Source organism: Triturus cristatus, chromosome 2_2 (assembly GCF_964204655.1).
Source record: "Triturus cristatus chromosome 2_2, aTriCri1.1, whole genome shotgun sequence".
Taxonomy (NCBI): domain Eukaryota; kingdom Metazoa; phylum Chordata; class Amphibia; order Caudata; family Salamandridae; genus Triturus; species Triturus cristatus.
In genome coordinates this window covers 542,433,606-542,455,252 of record NC_140582.1, presented here as the reverse complement: position 1 = coordinate 542,455,252, position 21,647 = coordinate 542,433,606, and the positions used below count along the sequence as shown (strand labels likewise).

Here is a 21,647-nt window from a genome sequence, read left to right as displayed (position 1 = left end):
TAATACATATGGTAAGCTTCCCTTGGTGTGATACAGGGTGTGATTGTTGATGTATGGTATATGTGTGATGTTGTGGTGCTGTTAAATTACTGCAAACTGTGTTTAGTCCTAAGCATTGTGCTTTTGTCGATGACCCAATGTTTCATATGAAGATGCAGCTATTTCTCCCCAACCGTAATTGATGTCAGGAGTCAATATCGCTCAGATAATGCTTTCATTGAAAAATTGCACTTTTTCTATGTTGCAACCCTTTATATTCATTGTTATTTGTGTTTATGAAATTTCCATATTGAATTGTTGATGCATCTATACGTAGTGTGGAGCTCAAAGTTACATAATTAGAAGCAGTAAACCCCCTGTGTATATTTTCCCCACGATTCAGATCAGAACCAGATAGTCCTTAAAACAAAGAAGCTAAGGTATCTTGTCCTCTAAATCTACCAAACTGATCATGACGACACCATTAAAACACATGTAAACCCGGTTCCACACACTGGCAAAAAAACTTAATAAGGTTTGCCAAGAATGGTACACACACCTACAAAGGCACATACATTTCCCTGGCCAAAGGAGGGAACTTTTGACACTAACATACTTGAACACATGAGAACATAAATACAAACCAAATACACAAGTCAAAAGAAAGAGAAGAGAAAGGTATTATTAGAACTATGGGCCATCTCCAAGGAGGCCTAGATCGACAGTCCTGCACTACAGATAACAAACAAGGTATCAGCCCCTCCCCCACTATATGCAGGTATGGAGGTGCTGTAGCCTACTCTCCCTGCATTAGGATACTCTAATCCGTCAGTTAAAGATGGTGGCGGGCCCCCCACAGAAAAATGAGCAATTAGAACCAGGCACGAGCGACTAACAGGCCAGCAGGCCAAGACAGTCACAGAGCACCCCAGTCTGATACACGGGCTCCCAGAAGATCGCCCCCTCCATCCTTCAAGCCCCTCACATAGAACGCCAGCAGCGTGGAGAACATGCACCCTCACTGATTTAAGTGAGCACCCATGAGTGAAAGTGAGGTTTGTAGCGGTTCTAGACAGTGATGCGGATAGCGGGAGAGGGGCCCCAGTTCCCTGGGATCCCATAAAGAGGGTGGGGTTACAGGACTTACCCAGGTAGACAAGGAAACAACAAAGAGCGAATTTGAGGGCAAAGCCAGACTGAGAAGAACAGCGCAGAGCTCAGAGTAAAGAAGGCAATGTAGACGGCATCTAGAAGAAAGGTGCAAGCTAAGGAGGGAAAGAGAAAGAGTTCACAGTCAGGATGCACAGCTAGAGCACCGAGCAGTGGGCCCCCCACATAAGGAAAACAAGGGTGGGCACAGGGCACTGATCGGGGAAGAGTCAGAGGCAGAATTAGATGAGAGGCTTTTGGCTGGGATCCGAGTCTCACCAAATTTTAAACGAAGGAGAGGGGCTGACCGGGAAATCAGATACCAAGATAGGCATCCTTTAGATAGACTGACATCTAGGGAGACAGTGGCCAGAGAGGAAGGCAAGACTTTTGTGCAGCCATTCTGCTGCATGTTAACCTACTGGACCAAGGGAAAAGACCAGTACGATAGTCCTTGGCTGAAGGAGGGATCCTTCAAACCAGAGGAAATAACCATAGCGGAAGACTGCATCCGGCATGGATGTGGAGATCCCGAGTGGAACTTCCCCTACATGCAGGGATGCATAAAAGATGGGAACACCATGCTAAGGAGCAACCAGTAGAATTACCCAAAGCAAAGTTGTACCTGCTGCTACAGAAGGGCACTTCAGGGACCATCTATGTGACGTGGGCTCAAATGCACAATGAAGGGCTAAGGACAGAGTTACTGCCATTGCTGGATGAAGCGGGAAAATAGATCTCATGCTTTGAGAAGAATACGGCGAGAATAAACCAAGTGAAAGGCAGTATCAAAAGTCTGTTAAGTAGTCTTATTGGAGAGCAGACTAACACTGTGTTTGCCCGAGCTCACATCCCAGCAATTACACTGACAAACACCGAGCATAATGGCCACATTCAATTCATACAGGCACTGAATATGGCATCCCTGAGGAAGATGTCCCCTGACCGCTCTGATGTAGGAGGGCTAATGGCAGAGACTATGAAGGCAGGGGAGTCAATAACTGACTTTCTGCATATGATGAGGGAATGATAGGGACCACAGACAGGATAGCCGTGGACTGACATGGGCCCACAAGTCGCATTCTTTTACAATATTCTCAAAAAGGGGTTGCCCACCGAGATACAAAGCAGATTGGACAGCGTGTTTGGGTTAGACACCAAGCCCTGGCGGGAGATACAAACCCATATATTGCATCACCACAAAAAAAGAAGGATAGAGAAACACGGGAGCAAGCCCAGAGAGACACTGCTAAATTAGTCCAACACAAAATGAAAAAGACCACCCTAGAGGGTGCTACTTTGGCCGTGAGCATGCAAATGGCACCAGTTTTAAAGAGGGCTCCACTGCAAAACCCCAGAGGGTTGCAACCTAGTTATAGCAACAGAGGCCAGGGAGGCTGTCAGCAACCGGACCTTTGGGAATGTTACTATTGCCACAGGATGGGCCACCTGGCAGACAGATGATGGTTAAAAGCATACCATAAACAGAGATCGATATGCTAGGGTCAGCCATCACAAAATCCTAATCTACAAAACCAAGTCCAGGGAACCCCAAATAGACCTTACATTCGGCCTCAGGCACCCCAGTCAGCCACCGCACCCCCACAACAGGGATCAGGTAGTTGGGCAAACACGTTGCAACAGCAACCGCAGAGAGGGAACTGAGTCCAACTGGGACTGGGGCCATAGTCACGGCAGGGAGCGGTAACTTTTTGGGGAAGTAATGCCTTCACACAAACATAGAGTCCAAATGCGCAGTAAGATAAAACCCCAGAGTAAAATACCACCCACATCCGAAGAATTAACTGTGCCAAAGCAAAAGAAGGTCCAATGAGACAACTTTAGGAATGCATATTTTTACTTGTTTCTGGGGATTCAGGGCTGCTATATGTTTTCAGCCAATCGGGTATCCTCACTAAAGTTTGCCATTAACGGCGTCTGCAGAAGCCAAGACCCCTCTCTGCTGCTGATTCCTCCAGGGCGGAGTTGGTTAGCCATGCCCCTGGGGAGAGCAGTCTGACAAGGGGGTGGGGCGGCTCCCAGACCATGTACTTAAAAAGCAGGCACCCAGGTCCCCGCAACCAAAGTCAATGAGACGGGTTCCAATAACCAGGTCAAAAGGTCCCCATTCTCTGGCATTCGGCCCGGGACCCATGTTTCCTTTATGGTGTGTAGTTCCAACATTGTCCCCAAAAACTAAAACCTTCCGGCAAGATGGAGGCCCTCTATCAATTTTTAAAAAAAAGCTGTCCTCAAGTGGCGGGTTCCAGGATTCCTGAGATAGTGAAAATCCCACAACCTCCACAGTACACGCACAAGAGTCAATAAGTTCCAAAGCACCCATATGGCACTGAGTCAGTTGGGAGGTTCGCCAGGTCATCCAGATATCCTGGAGTTGGGAGCAGTCCCGGTCCAGTCATCACCTCTAGGCAAAGTTCTGCGAGGGTTGTTGGCCTTGGCCCCAGGCTCCTCACGTTCTTAGGATCTCAATGTTTTCTGCTCTTTCTTTCGGGTTTTTCAAAGATGCGAAGTATTGTCACTGTGCCGTAACCCTCCAAAATAAGCAACAGGAGCACACCCGCTAGTTGGAAGTCCCTAGCCACTAGCCAGGAACCGCAGGTTCAAACAAAACTGAGAAGACGAGGGCTGAAGTATAGGGGGTGCCTGGCAAAGGGGAGGCCACAAAGTGCATCACAGCTCTAGGTGAGAGAGGAATGCACAATGCACCCACCCCCATATCCGGCCTAGCAATTGACCAATGCACCAGGCCTCACATACACCATCTGGAGAAAGCCCCTACCTCGTACACCATAAGACAGCACAATCAGGGTACATGAAAGTTACGGAACAAGTTTCCGACCCCCTCCACCACATGATAAGTGAAATTACAGATCGCACAAGATCTTCTGAAGCACTCAAAATGCAACAAAAGCAGCCCAAAGTTGGCACAAATAAAGAAGCTACTAAAGAAGGGTGGAAACGAGATATCTGCCGCCACATGAGAGGTGCACATTGGACGCCTCATGCCAAGGCACACATGATCTCGGGGCGCATTGCAAACACCACCAACACTTAACAATGACACACCCCCTCCATGTACAGCCCTTCGCACGTGCAGGTTAAAACCTATCCGCACTGATGGTGCCCATGAGCACACATCAATAGAGACAGGGTCTCAGGAAAATGGTGACACCCATAAAAATTGTAGATAAAAACTGGCAGATCCACCCCTATGATCATAAGAACACTCCATAAAACACTAATCCAAGCACCTAATTAAGTACGAGCACTCATAAAATAGATCATTCGCCTGATAACCCATAAGCCACTTTTAATCTTTAAACACCAAAAAGAAACCACACCCAGGGCACCTTCCGGTGCCCCACATTTTTTTTTGCAGAAATGGAGTGTGGAGAACACACCCATGATGGAGAGACAGGAACACCGAAGAAATGATCATACACAACGGTGCACATGCAATGTATTTCTGAATTAACAAATGCACCAAGGTCTTATCCAACAGGTTCTGCAATCAAATCTCCACCCACTAAAGAAGAAGACAACCTTGATGCATCGACCTCTTGAAAAAAGAACTGAGAATGATTTTGGTTTGGCTCAGTAAAATTGACATTCCAGAAGAATTTAGACTGTTCTCGGACGCACTATTATCAACAGGAGAGTCCATACCCTTCTTCACTGTGCAGACGAAAGCCAATGCCCAGTGGCTCAAAATTGACAGATGTGAAATGCTTAAAATGATGAACAGCACTGAGCTCGGTCTTATTCGATCAAACAAGAACAGAGCAATCTTCCTTATGGTGATGCAGCGTGTGTATGTGTTAGACTTAATGACCATGATGGAGCTAGGGGTGTGTTCCAAGATTGCTGTGTCCTGGTGCATGTTTATCCCAGGGAATTAGCTGGGTAATTGGACATTGACTCTTGCCATTCAGGCACTGCACCATTTACAAAGAGACATGGGTGAGGAGGGAGGTGCCCCCTGACCAAGAGTGGTTCTTGAATTGGTTCTCCTGGTTCCCCCGGTGACTTTCATGATTGCGCTCGTCATTGGTGCCAGTTTTCATCATGTTCTTGTTTGTGTGTGGGTCCATGCAGTTGGGGATTTCCGGCTGTAAAAATGCAGTCCTCAATCTGGGTAGAATGCAAGTAATTAGGAAAGCAGTAATTGTCAAAACTGAAGAACAACTGTCCCCCAATAAAGTAACTGTCATGAAGTATGGGTTAGATAGTGTAATGGAAAATTCAACTAGAGTGGGGTATGAATATATTGAAAAGTTTATGAGAATATGAATAACAATACATCCATGTACAAAAAAGTAAATTGAATCTATATTGATAAATTTGCCCGATGTGAAATCCACATCAACCAGATTCAGCAATACTTAGTTAGGCAGGCCCCGAGACAAAGGACCGAGTTTACTCATTGACAGGTCACAGGTGGGGTGGCACGTAGCCAGCAGACAAATGTGCAAACAGAAAATCCCAGTTCGATCCCACAGATAGGCGAAGTAAAACCACAATGGCCCAAGGAGATTGGCCCCAATAAAGCAGACATGGCCAGAGGTGTGTGTGCGTTCCCAAAATACCATAAAGTCAGACTCCACATGAAGTTAGGAACACTTAGCCCATCAAGACAAAGCACACACTGTACACACAGTGATCACATGATCCCCATGCCGGACATCTGGCCACGTTACCCACTGGCTGCAATGTATCCACGCAAGGTCATGGTTTACCTGGATTCCTCAGCCAATACTTTAATTTATGGCTCCAAGACAGCGGTACACATTCCTTACCAAAAAAGGATTGCTGGAACCATTTTATAGCATTCAATGAACTGTATAAAAATCTATGTTAGACTGACTGTAAATTGAGACAGTCCTCAGACCCTGTGCTTGTGACTGTGATCACGGCCACATTGTTTAATTAAACGAACTGTTCCTGTTTTGCCAAATGCCTCTTGTTTTGATAAGGTATTTCATGTTCAAGCAACAGAAGCCCCATTGGGAGAGGAGAGCACACAAACCTGGAGGGCACTATGCAGTCGGAGGGTGGCTGATAATCGTGGCCTGTACTACAAATAGGGCACACTGTCCCTGTTTGTGCCATGGTGCACCTTCAAAAGGTGCGTCTGGTGCAGACAGGGATAGCGCACCCTACTATGATGACTACGCTGCTCCCAGGGCAGCCACCAACTCACACTGCCCTGGGGGCGTCACATTCAGAGAAATACAGACTAGTCACTTCAAAGCTATTCCATGTTTCTCTGTGCAAGAGGCAATCTGCCTGCACTTTCAAGAAGGGTTATAGATCCACCTGCTGGTGTGTACAATGAGGGATTGCATCCACCTGCAGAGGGATGTCTGAAGGGCCTTTGGGACCCTCACTTCTCTCTCCAGAGGGCTGCCCTCAGGGATGCACTAACAGTGCCCCACCTTTTTGTGGCATACTTTAAATGTGCCTCCTAAGGGCATGTTTGCCTCTGCGCCCACACCGCAAAACAAAGGTGATTCCCTCATTTTCATGTGACCACACCACAAGCAAATGAGGGAACACCCTCTGAATATAGTGCTGATGCTACAAGTGTAATTAACATCATTTGTGAATGGGGTGTCATCTCTCCCCACCCAGTAGCACTGCTGATTATGCCACCTTGGCAATGCAATATTCATCCACATTACTCTATTTACTCCTTGTATTCCAAACTTATTTCACTTTTCTCCAACTGTATGTCCACACGTAGAGTGTTAATGCTATTTCCCAAATTTCTAATGTTCCACCTGTGTCCATCCGGACCTCTTGAAAGAACACGGCTGAAGCAAACTTCATTTCTGGCAGCGTTTATTCGTGAAATACCCAATGCATTTCGGGCTTAATGCCCTTCTTCAGGGGTCACTGTAAATAATTATAAAAATCACAATCACTAATTGTTGTTATACCAGACATTAAACATCTTACATAACTGCCTCATTTGTGGAAAATTCTAAAGACCATTGTGCTGAAAAACGTTTATACATTTTTATGAATGAATCACAGCTTTCCACTTGGCAACTAGTTTCCCCTCTGTTCACAATATGCCAATGTCGCATCTAAACGCATACTTAACTCGGTGTCCTCGATGTTCATAATTCACATATGATGTTATTCCATCCCTCCATCCTGGCAGTATCATTCAATCTGCCTCCACCCCACATCTCTCTCCCCTGCTAAATCACGAGCAGTTAGTAACGTAAATTTCACTGTTTTTTATCTCTTAATTATCTTTTACTCTCACTTCTTACACTTTCAATTGCTAAGAAATATTATGTTTATCTGCTACCTTCATTAAACTTTTACTACGTCCTGCTCTCAATTTAACCTCTCACCCCGAGACTATCTTACAATCATTTCCGTACCTGTCATGAAGTTAAAAACATCCATCCTGACTATTCCTTTCGCCGAGGCATTGTGCGCCCCACTGCTACTTGCTGATTTAACCCGTCCTGCTGAACCACCCAATTGGCCCACTAGTTTAAATTTCCCGCCATGGTGGCGCAGCGATTCAGAGTACGAAATAGAAGGAGTGCATCCTGTTTCCATATAATTGATGCTACAAGTGTGCCAGTGCTATCAGTATTGCAGAAGGAGCCAGGCAAGTGTCTGTGGTCTCTACTGTAATACCATAGTGCCCTGGGGGTCAATTAACTGGGTGCACATCCCTGTTGAGTCTACTGGTCCCTATGTGTAATATGGCTCCAGGAAGTATTGATAGAAAAAGACTTCCCTTGGGAAGATTATCTCATACGACAGTAAAAATGTCAAGCACTCATCATATTCAAGCAGACCCTTCTTCATCCTTTTTCATCCCTTCTCCATAAGCAGGTGCCACCAAGATTTATACGACTATATACATTTTAATATTGTATATATGTATAAAATCACAATACCCACATGAAGCATAAAAATATATCATCAAACAGTTAAAACCATTAGTACATCACATCCATCTAGAATGCGATTTGTTTCTGTGACCCCACCACAATATGGTGTAACATAACCAAAAAATTAAATAAACAATTTAAAAAAGCTTTTCACCACTAATGGGAGCACACTACAAAACCTTACTGCTGTACCTGTTATATATGCTGCCTTGTGCAGCACACATGGAAAAAGCAAACTGCCATGGATTGTTTATGTACATGATGGTCCCCCTTCTGTACATAAACAATCTGTAAAAAAAAATCAATTTTGTGACTTTCATGTGTGCTGCATGAAGTGACAAAATGGCATTTTTAGATTGTTTACGTGCAGGAAAGGACACCTTCCTACACAAACAATCCTCCCCTGCACGCAGACACACTTGCACTATGGTGCGAGGGTGCCTGCTCACTGCTAAGTGTAGCATCAGCGCAGGGGGGAATGCAAAACTGCAACATATCCTTGTAAATATTGTGCAGCCTTGCATTTCGGAAGTGGCGGAGTGAGGAGTTAAGCCATGGCAGCTAACGCCTCACTCCACCATTTCCTCGTACGTATGCCCCAGGGTCTCTAGTTGGCAAAGATATGCACCCTCTCCAAGTAGGGACCACCACTCTAGTCAGGGTAAACTAGATACACACTAAAAGATAACCTGTGCTCACCCTCTAGTAGCTTGGCACAGAGCAATCAGGCTTTTCTAAAGAGGCAAAGTGACAAGTATTTGTGAAACACACACATACAGTAACACAATGAAAACACAACAAAAAGGCTCAACACTGGTTTAAAAACATACACAATAATTACAAAAATAAATTAGGACAAAAACAACAAAAATCCAATAAGTAGAAGTTGAAATATGTGTTTAGAAGCAATAATTGCCAATAGTGGTTATCTGGTCATGGTGGACTGGGGCTGAGTCAACAGCTCAGGCCGACAATGACAAAGCACATGCTGGGGAAAAGAGTCACGCAGGCCCAGTGAACAAAGTACTTGATCCTAGTCGCAACAGAGAGATGCAGGCTGCCGACTAGCAATGTGTCCATATCGAGCCCGCAGACAAGTTCAAGTTTCAAATCTAGAAAATCAAATCAATCAAAGTAAGAACTGTGTATTGCAACAGTGTGTAAAATTAACACAATGAATAAAAGGCATTAACACTCCATAGGTAGCACAATTCGTAAATTAATTTACACCAGAAGTGGGGATGACATGGTAAATTTACACAAATATGTAAAAGAATAAACAGCTGTTTTGATATCATACAAAAAAGAGACAAAAAAAACACTTCATAAGGGGAGGAGCCTAGCGCGCATCCAAGATGGTCGCGTGAGCACAGGGCTCCCCGGACCCTCGCTGCTCCTCGGAATTTATCCTGATTTTATCCTGATATGGTTTACGGAAGCTGGAAGATGAAGGCTGGCTGAACACGGATCTCCTTTCAGAAATCGAATCGGACCTGGGAATCCTGATTTATCGTGGTCTGAACTTTTGAGACCCACCCGACGGCGGTGCCCGGTGCGAGGGTGAACTGTGGAGCCGGGGCGTAATTGAACAACAGCGGCTGCAGCGCTGTGCCAGTGGCCGCTCCATCACTTTCGGTTTCACTTTTGGACTTCAAGGGGCTGGACGGCGGAATTGCTTGGTGTGGCTGGGTGTTTCCTTGGCCTCTGCGTGAGGCCTTTGTCTCCGCCTGCTACTAGTGTACCCATTGCCTTTGGTCCCCTCGCACCGCTATATTGCGGACTCTGGTGAGGCGCCCGTCTGCGGTGCCGGTGCCCATTCGACCCTTGATCGACGGCCCCCTTCGGTGAGCGTGGCCCACATGGGGGGCAAGGGGGGCCCCGAGGGCCGTAAGACTAAAGCTTCCCTCCGCGGGGGACCGGTCCAGGCGAACAACATGGACCGCTACACTCATGGTAGTAGAGGGTCCCCTGGAGCGGCCGGTGCCCCCCCAGACGACGCCGGTGGTGGCACGTCCGTCTCTCCGGAGCTGTCCCTGCAGGACATCATGGGCGCCATTAATGGCATCAGGGAGACCATCGCCACGCAGTACGAGGCCTTGGCCCGTAAAATCGACACAGTGGCTATCGATGTCACATTAATTCGGGCGGATCTCTCTAAAACCAACGAGAGGGTTCAAGCGCTCGATGTGCGGACTTCCACCCTTGGTGCGGATGTGTCGGACCTGCAGACCACTCTTGGCGACATCAAGATGGCCAACGATCAGATGGCCCGGCGGCTGGAGGACTTCGAGGGACGAGCCCGACGCAATAACATCCGTGTCATAGGCGTACCGGAGTCCTCCGACAACCGCCCGGTTGACCTCCTGGTCGAGGAACTCATCCTCCAACAGCTGGCCCCCGCGGGCCTAAGTAAGTTCTTTGCCGTGGAGCGGGCCCATCGAGTTCCGGGCGGTCGGCCGCGGCCGGGGGCCCCCCCGAGGCCTATTGTAGCCAAACTTTTCCACTACAGAGACCGGGATGCGATTCTGCAGGCCTCACGGGTCCACGGCCCGGTCCGTCATGAGAACTCGTCAATTAACTTTTATCCGGACTTCACCCAACTTGTTCAGAAACAGCGGATGGGTTTCCAGGGGGTGAAGCGTCGTCTCCGTGACCTGGGCCTTAAGTACTCTATGCTCTATCCCGCAAAACTCCGAGTGGAACACGAGGATCGGACTGTCTTTTTTGACTCTCCCGCGACTGTGAGTGACTGGCTGGACTCGCTGCCGGACAGGGGTGACCGGCCGGGGCCCTCTGCCGGTACCGAAGGTGACGGGTCCCCTTTGGAGTGACTTTTGGTCCTTGACTTTGCCATTTTGCACTGTTCGGCTGGGTTTTACTTCTTTTGTTCATTTTGTCTCACTATGACCTGTGTGGGGGGCGGGCGGGGACGGGCCCCTTTCCTCCTCCGGGGTCTTTTCGTAGAATGGGGTTTGTAGGGCGACAGGCACACTGCAAGTTGGGGTGGTTTTTTGGCCCGCAGGGGTGCAGGGTGGGGGGAGTTGGATTTGGGGGGGGATTGGGGGGTGGGAGGGGTTGTTTTGATGTGTGTTCTTTGTTTTCAGGGCGAGGTACTGATTTTTGTCCAGTTTCGGGTGCTGCGCTATTGGCTGGGGGACCTTTGATCTACTGGAGGGGATGGGGGGGGACGGGTTGAGATTGATGTCATGGAACGTCAATGGGTTGGGGGACCGTATCAAGCGGGGTGTTGTGCTGCAGTATTTGCGTCGTCTGACTCCTGATGTGGTGTTTTTACAGGAGACGCATCTGGTTGGTAATGTTTGTCATGCAATGAACAGGGGGGGATACCGCCTCGTGGCCCACTCTGGTTTCACCACTGGTTCTAGAGGGGTGGGCATTCTCCTGCGATCCTCACTTCCGTTAGAGATCACCAGGGTAGTCCCGGATGATAGAGGGCGCTATGTGGCTTTGACTGGGAGGTGGGAGGGGCAGTCACTTTCCTTGGTCTCAGTTTACGTTCCCCCGGGCCTCCAGAACTCCACCTTCTCGGACTTGGGTCGAATGCTGCTTGAACTTCCGGACAGTCTTTTGCTTATGGGCGGGGACTTCAATTCGGTGGTTTCGGGTGACCTGGATCGTCACCCGCCCAGGGCCCTCCCCGCTGCCCAGGCATGGCTCGGCGGACTCTTGGAGACCTTTGGTCTGGTAGATAGTTGGAGATTAATGCATCCGACACAATGTCAGTACACCTTTCACTCTGGGGCGCATGGGAGTCTTTCCAGATTAGACTATTTTCTTATGCCCGCGGCCCAGACTGCCCGGATTCGAGAGGTTAGGCACCTGGCGCGGGGTATCTCTGATCATTCCCCGCTGTGGCTGCTCTTTGACACCCGGTCGCGGTCTGCAGGGCGGATCGCTCCCATTAACCCTTGGTACCTGCGAGACCCCACGACTCGCGACAGCCTGGTCAAGTCGATTGACCAATATTTCCTTGAAAACGAGGGGTCGGTGTCGTCCGCAATGTCCCTGTGGGAAGCTTTTAAAACCGTGCTCCGCGGACAAGCCCTCTCCCAGATAGTGGTGGCTAAGAAGCTCAAGAATGAGGCAGTGGTGAAGCTGGAGACTGACATATCGGGGCTGGAGTCGGCCTTGGAGGCGGGTGTCACTCCGGATGGGCTCCATGCCCTCAGCTTGAAGCAGTTTGAATACAGGTCTCTTGTTACTGATGCTGCCAAGACTATGTATAGGGAGCAGCAGGGTAGATTGTATGACGCCGGGGACAAGGCGGGTAAATTGATTGCTTGGCTGGACAAGAAGGAGAGAGTGAATCGTGTTGTCCCGGAGCTTCGGGTTTCGGATGGAGCGTGTGTGACTGAGCCTGGTGAGATTGTGGAGTGTTTTGCTGACCACCTCCGGGCCGTGTACTCCCCGGTGACTGATAGGGATGAGGAAGACTCTCGCCTTCTGCTGCGGGATATTGCTCTGCCCGGCTTGTCCGTCGAGGACCGTGAACGGCTGGACGCCCCCTTGTCTGTTGACGAGATTGCAACTGCGATTCGCTCCCTTCCCTCTGGCAAGGCTATGGGTCCCAACGGCCTGCCTATTGAGTTGTATAAATTGCGCCCGGATAAAATCGCGCCTTTCCTCCGTCGTATGTTCCAGGAGTCCCTCGAAACGGGTTCCCTTCCCGCCGACCAGCGTCTGGCTACTATAGTCGTGATCCCCAAGGATGGTAAGCCACGAGACCGCTGTGCCTCCTACAGGCCTATTTCTCTATTAAACGCCGAGCCTAAGATACTGGCTAAAGTCCTCGCCACTCGCTTGCTGAGCGTTATCTGTGATCTGATCCATCCGGATCAATGCGGCTTCATCCCTCATCGAAATACCGCTCTTAACCTGCGGCGTCTCCACGGCGCCCTCGCTAGGGCGGAGTACCTCTCCGAACCAGCTGTACTGGTTTCTTTAGATGCCACGATGGCCTTTGATACCATCGAGTGGCCATTCCTCTGGGCTGTCTTGACCAAATTCGGCTTTGGGGAGGGATTTCTTGGCTGGGTGAAGCTTCTTTACGCTGGACCAATGGCTCAGGTGGTCGTCAATGGGCGGGTCTCTCAGCCTTTCGCTCTCGGTAGGGGTACGAGGCAGGGGTGCCCGTTGTCCCCTCTGCTCTTTGCTCTCGCCTTGGAACCGCTCGCTGCCTGGCTCCGCTGGGAGCCCTCGATCAGAGGGATCCGGTGGGCCCCGGGCTTCGAGGACCGGGTCTCGTTGTACGCGGATGATATTCTTTTGTATCTCACCTCGCCGCGGCAGTCGCTTAATGTTCTCTTTGATGTCCTTACTTCCTTTTGGAGAAATTCGGGTCTGACGATTAACTGGTCTAAATCTTGCGTGTATCCTATCTCTGGTGGCCCTCCCCTCTTGCCGCCTCGGCTTCCGATCCAACTATCTCTGTCCGGCTTTAAATACCTGGGGGTGTACGTTTCGTTGGACCCGGCGGTTCGCTACGAGCAGAACCTCCTGCTTCCACTTCGGCGTTTGAGGGAGGATACGGCTCGGTGGTGTAAGCTGCCCTTGTCCCCGCTTGGTCGCGCAGCTCTGTTTAAAATGATGTCCCTTCCCAGATTCCTTTATGCACTTCAGAACTCCTTCGATGTCATTCCGGTTGCCTACTTTCGGGAGGTGGAGAGCCTGCAGAGGAGACTGGTGTGGGACGGGCGGGCGCGTATCGCTCTGGCAAAGCTTACTCTCCCCTGGTACGACGGGGGCATCGCGCTTCCCGACATTAGAAGGTACTATTGGGCCTCCCAACTATCGGCCATTAACCATGCCACGTATGCGCCCGGCTTGAACCCGGCGTATGAGATGGATAAATTTCTGCTTCCCGGCGGTAACTATAATAGGGCGCTTTACTCCCGCTTGGCTGGAAGGACCCTTACGGGCCCTACTAAGATTGCGGTAAGGATCTGGAAGGCAGCTAATGTAGCCATGGGCTGGAGTGAGCGGTTAACGTGTGCTACTCCTTTATTCGCCTCCGACCGATTGGGTAGCCTCTGGACAACGAAAGGCTTTGAGCACTGGGACACGATCGGTATTAGCAGAGTGGGAGACTTATGGGTTAAGGGCGCGGTTAAAACCTTCGCGGCGCTCCAGAGCGAATACGAGCTTACTGAAAGGGAGTTCTTCCGTTATGCCCAGGTTCGGCATGCCCTGCTCTCTGTCTTTGGGGAAGGGACCAAGGTCCCGGCTTCTTCGCCCCTCGAGGACCGCATACTCGATGGTCACGTGCCCGACAGTACTATCTCTCTAATTTATAAAAAACTGATTAATAATCGAGCTGACCTCTTGGTGCGTCTTCGGGAGGCATGGACGGGAGATGGGGTGGAGTTGGACGACGAGGACTGGCAGTCCGCACTGTCGTCCCCTAAGGAGGTGGCCATCCCGGCCCGTCTCCGTCTGGTCCAGCTTAAGATTCTCCACCGGGTTTACGTGACGGGTCCCCGTTTGGTTTCGATGGGATTTTCTGACGACGGGCTCTGTAAGCGGGGCTGTGGGCTTAGTGCCACCTTTCTCCACATCCTATGGGAGTGCCGCGAGGTGGCGGAATACTGGCGCCGGGTGCATGAGGTTATGGGACGAGTCACCGGGGTTGCTCTGTTGCCGGAGGTGCGTCGCTGTGTTCTGAATGTGTGGGAGCCCAATGATTATAACGCGGCCCAGACTCGGTGGGCGGCCCTGGGGAACATGATTGCTAAGAGAGATATAGCGCAGCTTTGGGGTTCCCAGCGGCCTCCCACCGTGTCTGTATGGAAGGAGAACATGGACTGGTGCATGTTCAGGGAGAAGACTGTGTATGTGGCTCGTGGTAAACCGGGGGCATGGGGTAGAATCTGGGGGCAATGGAATGAGTATCGGGGGAATATCTGTGCTCCCCCCCTGGTGGACACTTCCGAGGTTGCCTTGTCCCCCTGACCCGTGATGGTTCCTTGCGTATTTGGAATATCCGAGTGTAGACCTGGCTCTCCCGTGACCCCCCCTGACCTCTTAGTCCTCCTTCCCCTTGACCGCCATCTGGTGGTCGGATGTGAAGTCCCCCTGCTGTAGTCTGACGCCCACTTCATGTCACTACGCCTCGCCTTTTGTTTTTTTTAGTTGTTATTTATGTTAAATGTATGTATCCTGATTCCCTTATGTGTAGCCGGAGCTTCTGTAATGGGCTGGGCCCCATGGGCCGGTTAACGACTTTAACACTGTGTGATCCTTTTTGATTCTAGCGGCCGGCCCTGGTGGTTGTAGGCCCATGCTTGTATCCTTTTTACTGTTCAATAAAAACTTTTAAAAAAAAAACTTAAAAAAAAAAAAAAAACACTTCATGACTAACATAGACAGTTCATAAATGGATGTAAGTTGTGATTAGAATGGGGGAAGAAGGTCTAGCAAGGAGAAATTGCCCATTTGAAAAGAGCAGAACTTGGTTTTGTAACACACGAAGCATATATCTGTGATGTATTTTTGTTATCGTAGCTCCCTAATACAAGATCTGCATGCTTTCTGCTTTTAAGTATCCGACAGTCCTGTTCAAAGTATTTTTTGTGGAGTGCTTTATTTTTAAACGCCAGGGAGGAAGATATTAGTTCCAGCAGGTTGCTGCGTTTTTGAGCTCCAGGGTGTCAGAAAGGGAAAGCTTCCAGGGGTTTTGAGGTGCTTATTTGTTCTCTGATGATACTTTCAGCCAGATTAGATTCTTCAAAGTTCCTACTTTTGCCACACAAGCTGAGTTAAGTTATTTGAGAAGGGCTGGTTTTCTATGCTAAAGATTGATCACACACCATAAATTCCAGTCTGATCTGGGCTGCAGAGGTGAGGGAGCTTAAACAATGCTCTATAAACAGAACTCTGGGCCGTGTAAGAGACTGCCCAATTTCCCCGGGAAGGCTTCCAAGCCATAACCTAGTGGGGAAATGATTTTGGCTTTTAATATCCTCAGTAGGAGTTCCAAAGTGGGCTGTTATGTTTGCTTTACAATTGTGTGGAAGAAAAAAAAAATTGTCTCCTCCCTTTTCAACCAGCCAGCATCCAAGATATTTGTAATTTGAAGCTACGGTCAGGTGGTGATTGCTTAGGTGCTATATACTGGGTTTTTTCTTCTTTTTCCGGCCAAAAATTACGATGTTCATCTTTTCATAATTTACCGTCATTTAAGTGGTGCTGCTGTGCTGCTGTAAACAGTCAGTCAACCTTTGCAGACATTTTGCTGTTTGGCTTTAGAGGATGACATCATCAGCATAAAGCAAGGAAGTGATGGGTCAAATCGCTAATTTTGGTGCATTACTGATTATCAAGTCCAGTGCAGGTGCCAGATCACACATGAGTAGATTTAAAAGGGCTGAGGCTAAGATGCACCCCTGCTTGTAGCCTTGTTCTATTTTTATGTTTTTGGAAACTAAACAATTATTGCCCACCTTTACTCTGGCCAAGTTTCGATATAGAGCAATTGAATACCCCAATATAAGGAGTTGGGAATGTTCCAGGCTTTGAGTTTTGACCAGAATAATTGATGATTAAGGTGATCGAAGGCCTTGCTGTAGTCTACAAAGCAGCAGTAGAGGAGCTGTTTTTTCTTTATCTGCTTTGCCACGAGAATCCTGATGGCCACTAGATTGTTGGTGGTGCCCAACATGGGTTTGAAGCCCGTTTGGTTGAAGGGAATTAGTTTTTTCGAGTTAGCCCATGCATCCAAGTCTTCTAGTGGTAGAGAGGCGAAATATTTGGCTTCGACATCCTGGAGAGCTATAAGGGGGTAGCTCTCAGGGCTCACCACCGAGCCTTTTTTGTAGATGGGGTGCTTGCCAGGACGAGGGGGCAGAGTCAGTAGAGAAGCAGGTTCTGAACAGCCTTTCCATCAGTCAAGACCAGAACTCAACGTCTTGTTCATAAACCGAGGCCGGGATGCTGTTAGGTCCCGGGGCAACATCGTCTCTACTTTTTGTGATCAGAGTAGCTATTTTTTGGGCTGTGAAAGTCAGTGACTATCGGTAGCTTTATTCTTCAGTTGACTCAAATCTTCTCTGTGCCTTATTAAATTAGTGATGATAGGTTGGCAAGTTCAGAATGCCAGGTTTCGTTTTATAAAGGGTGCTGATGTGCATGTTCCAACTTTCAGCCGTGACATTGCTTCCACTTCGTTTGACCAATTCAGTTTCTCTGTTTAAGCTGTTGATGATAATCCAGAACTCCTTGGAATTTTTGGTTCGGCAGGCCATGAAGAGTTCTAGCTCAAATGCTTCCTCATATCTCTGTTTTGCTTCCCAAATTAGTTTTCTGTAATATCTGCGAAGAGTGTGGATTTCATCGGGGGGAAGCAATGTTAGATCCAGATTTCTGCGATCTGATATTTTTTATTATATAAGCTTTTCAAGATTTTCAGATCTTTTCTAAACCAAAGGCATGGCACAGTGGATCCTGAGGGATTGGATCCTTGGTGCTGTGGTTCAGCGCTGACAAGGGTGGAGAGAAGCTGCTGCACAAAGGGTTCCCATTCAGATGATGTTTGCCACAGCGGAAGTTTCAGTAGACTTCAATGTTGAATATTTCACTGTGACATCTGAGAACTATTAAACTTGCTTCCAGTTTTGGTGCGTACCTCTAGACTTCAATGTTGAATATTTCACTGTGACATCTGAGAACTATTTAACTTGCTTCCGTTTTTGGTGCGTACCTCCACAGCCACTAGAGCCAGCAGCCCTTATGGTGTTATGTGCCTTATTCAAATGCTCTATAGTCATGCTTCGAGGCATATGGTCGCTTTCACAGCGTACAATAATGGAGAAGGACTTGACCGCCTCGATCAATGGGATTGAACAGAAAGTGTAGTTTAACACCGCAGATCTTTTCTTGCAGAAATGTGTGTATTGGGTTGGCTGGTCGCCGGGATATCGTCCGTTCAGAGCCCGCAGTGACATTCTCTCTAAAGTGGCTGTCGAATTCTGCCCTGTCACGTCGGTTCTTTGTGAGATTATAATCTTCTCTGGGATCAGCCACCTGGAGTACTCTATTTCGCTCGAGGGATTTTCTAAAAGGGTTTGGAAGCAAGTTTAGATTACAGTCTAGGGTCAAGATGAGATGGCCTTTGGGACGGTTGGCCCTGATATCTGTTATAAGAAGCTCTAGTTCCATGACTTGTTGCTTCTTCCCAGGGGCTGCCGGGTGCATATACATTAGCCTGTTCGATGAGGCATTCTGATTCCAATTCTTGAGTTCCACACATAAAAATTGTGTGATATAGAAAATAGATGGACTGTCCATTGCGTGGCACTTGGTGGATTATCTCGAGGCAGGATTGAAGAATTAATTGTAGCCTTCTAGTGAGATTTCCGCTTCTCGCCATGATTCCTGGATATATATAATGTTATATGCTGTCAAAAAAGAATTAACATCTGGGTCTGTTAGGATGGTCTCAAGGCCAGCCACATTCCAGGAAAGCAGGCGTGTGTGCTTAGGCTCTTCCTCCGAGTTTTGGGATGAGGTAGAGTACTTTTTAAGAGAAAGACAATTTAATGATGAGGACCAGCCCCAATTTCATGCAAAGTTTCCTATGGGGATATAGTGAGCTTACAAAGTCTACCTGTTTGGTCGTGGGTAGAGATGGTTAATGCTTGCTTATTACTGATGGCACTGAAGAAGAGGGGGCCTATTGCATTTTTCAGCATGGATGAGGTTCTTGATGATATGTGTTGCCTGCAGGGGCTTTTGGTTTTGCCATGGTCAAAGGAGGGCTTACAGAGGATGCGCTCCAGATCTTGTTGAGTTAAGAGAGTGAGGATAGCGAGGCTTTGGGGGTATTATTAACATAATCCCCCATTATTTTAGGAGACTTTGATTTTCGCATATTGTGCTGACAGCTGAGTCAGTGGTTCATCTCATAGCAGTTGCTACCTTCTAGGGGAATATGGCTGAAGGGATAAACTGTACACTCCCAATATTGCTGGGGTTTAGGTGACAGAGATTTGTCTGAGAGGTCAGAAATTTGACAATGTTGCCCAGTCCAGTAAATTGTTAAAACCTTGAGAAGGGCGGCCTGTCACACACGCCCAGAGGAACATGGCGGCCGGCAGATAACGGTCGCAGCCGCACTCCCCTCGGGTCTTCACGGGATGAGGGGGAAAGAAGGGAGGTAGGAGAGGCATTCCGGGGCCCGGTGAGCCGTTTTTTTTTTTTTTTTCTGGTGAAGTGCGCGCAGTTTTTGGCAAGTCCTCCTCTGTTCCAGTCGCCCGTACTCGATGGGCCTCAGCAGTCAGTCTCTCGGCTGGAGGTGGGAGGAGGCAGCGAGGCTCCGTAGGAGCCGGGTCTTTGCCTGTCTTTGGTTCCGGGTCTCGGGGGCAGTGTCAGCACAAGCAGCGGTGACGCCGGAGCGACAGCAGGGTCCTTATCGAAAGCATTTTGAACAGGCAGCTGGGATATTAAAAGCGAGAGCTGCATGCCATCCCGCAGAAGAAGACAGAGGTGTTATTCAAGCATCAGAGGGGGTCAAATCTCCGGTAAGGTGCAACGACGAAGTTTTAAGCTTGGTGGGCTCGGGCCCGGCGTCCTGGGGAGGCGGCATTGACATTCTGAGTAATTGTATGGAGGTGAATGAAGGTGGTTATACAAAGGGTATTGTCTCTCCTCCTAGAGTGGGTCGCTATACCCTAAGAGCAAGAGCTGCTTACTCTCTGCAGAATCTAGAGGCTACACACGTCTCTGCAACCCAAAAGAAGACATCCATTATTAACTTAACTAAAGCAAAGTTAAGGAGGTCCGGGGCTAGATTCGGGGAGAGTGAAGAAGAGGAGGAGGAATTAAAACAGAGAGGGGTTTCTAAAACTAAAATTAGAGCAAAAAAGAAACCAGTACTTACTTCAAAAATCACCCCCTCATTAAAAACCTACTATAGAGTCATGGCCACCACAGTGGAACCCAATCAAACTACGGAAGAGACCCTTGAAGATACGGAGGGGTTTTTCTCCAAAGCAAAACCCAAGTCTAAACAATCTAAACAGAAATTAGCTGTAAGTGATGGGGGAGCCTCTTCCCCTGTGACCCTGTTTTCTTAATGTAAACAAAGGGGGGCTAAGCAATCCACTAAGCGGCCCATTGGGTCTCTAACGGATTCCCCAGTGCTTAAGGCCCCACAACAAGATGTAACCCTTTCGAATAGGTTCAACGTTTTGGGACCACCGGATGAGGAAGAACCCGCACCGTTTAAAGATCCCCCCAGAGACTCCACAATAAAAGCGCCCCCTCGGTGTCTCATAGCGGGAAGCTCGGAAGCAGCAGAGGGCTCTGAAGTGCGATCTCTGTCAGATATATTAATCGCCATGAAGAAGGAGATGCTAAGTGGGTTTAAGGTCTCAGAACTAAATCAAGCAGAACTTGCGGGAAGGTTCTCGGTTTCTGAAGCCAATCAGGCGGCGATCAAGGCTTCCTGTGAAGTTCTGTCCCAGAGGCTTGACGAGGTGGCTGCAAGGACGGACCTTCTCGAAGCAGAAATACCTGGCATTAAAGAAAACATAAGTGAGGCCGCAAAGGAAGTAGGGAAGTTAACCTTACAACAAAAGGCTCTGAAGGATGACATCGAAAGGTTGGAAAACCACTCAAGGAAGAATAACTTAAGGCTCCTTAATATTCCCGAGAACTTGGAAGGTTCGGACTTAAAGGGGTTTGTTATTTCAATTTTAAAGGGGTCTGTTTTGAAAGATCAGTCTGACATCGATTTGATGTCAGAAATCCAAAGAATTCACCGGGACCCCTACAGGAAAAATCCGAAAAAACTGAAACCCCGGAAGATTTTGGTTAATTTCCTCTCATACTCAGTAAAAGAACTAGTTTTATCACTTGGTCTCAAGGAGGGTTCCTTAACTTTTTCCCCAAATGGTTCGGATCCATTTACCTTTCAAATTAGGCCTGACATTTCCCACATAACGGCTACAAGGCAGTGGGAAATGGGCAGTAGAATGGAGGAAATGAGGTCTCTGGGTGTTACGGTACAATTAAAATTTCCGGCTCAGTTGCGCGCCATGCATAATAATCAGATGCACTTATTCCACACAGTTGAAGAAGTAGACCACTTCATGGCTGGACTAAGGAGGGCAGAGCAGGCAAAGTGAGGTTTTTCATCTAAACAAGCGAGGGCCTCTCTACAGGATAGTATAGCACCTCCTTTTCTTATCCTGCCTCCAATCTTTTCCCCTAGTACATTACTTTTCTTTTTCTTTCTTAATCCCGAGGTGAGCGTGACCTAATGGGTTCACCCATCTTCAAGGGAGGGTTCCTCAAGGGATCAGGGGCATGCACGGGGCTGTGGGAGGGGGGACTCGGGGGGGGGGTCACCATGGGTGGGCAAAGGAAAAATTAAATAAATAAAAATAATAAAACCAAAATAACCTCATCTCACTTTTGGGAATCAACTTTTAGTATGATATCAATGCGGGAGGGCGATGAGTACGGATGGCAAATGTAACTATTGATCAGGCCGGTTTGGGTCTTCTTTCCTGGAACGTAAATGGGTTATGATGTATTAGGAGGCAAAGGCTGATTATGAAA

The 21,647-nt window shown here is 48.3% G+C and overlaps 1 protein-coding gene across 1 annotated transcript in view; it reads right to left on the bottom strand.

Moving 5' to 3' along the window:
* Positions 1 to 21,647, bottom strand: part of TLR2 (toll like receptor 2) — a 158,443-nt gene that overhangs the window by 121,583 nt on the left and 15,213 nt on the right. The window lies entirely within an intron of this gene.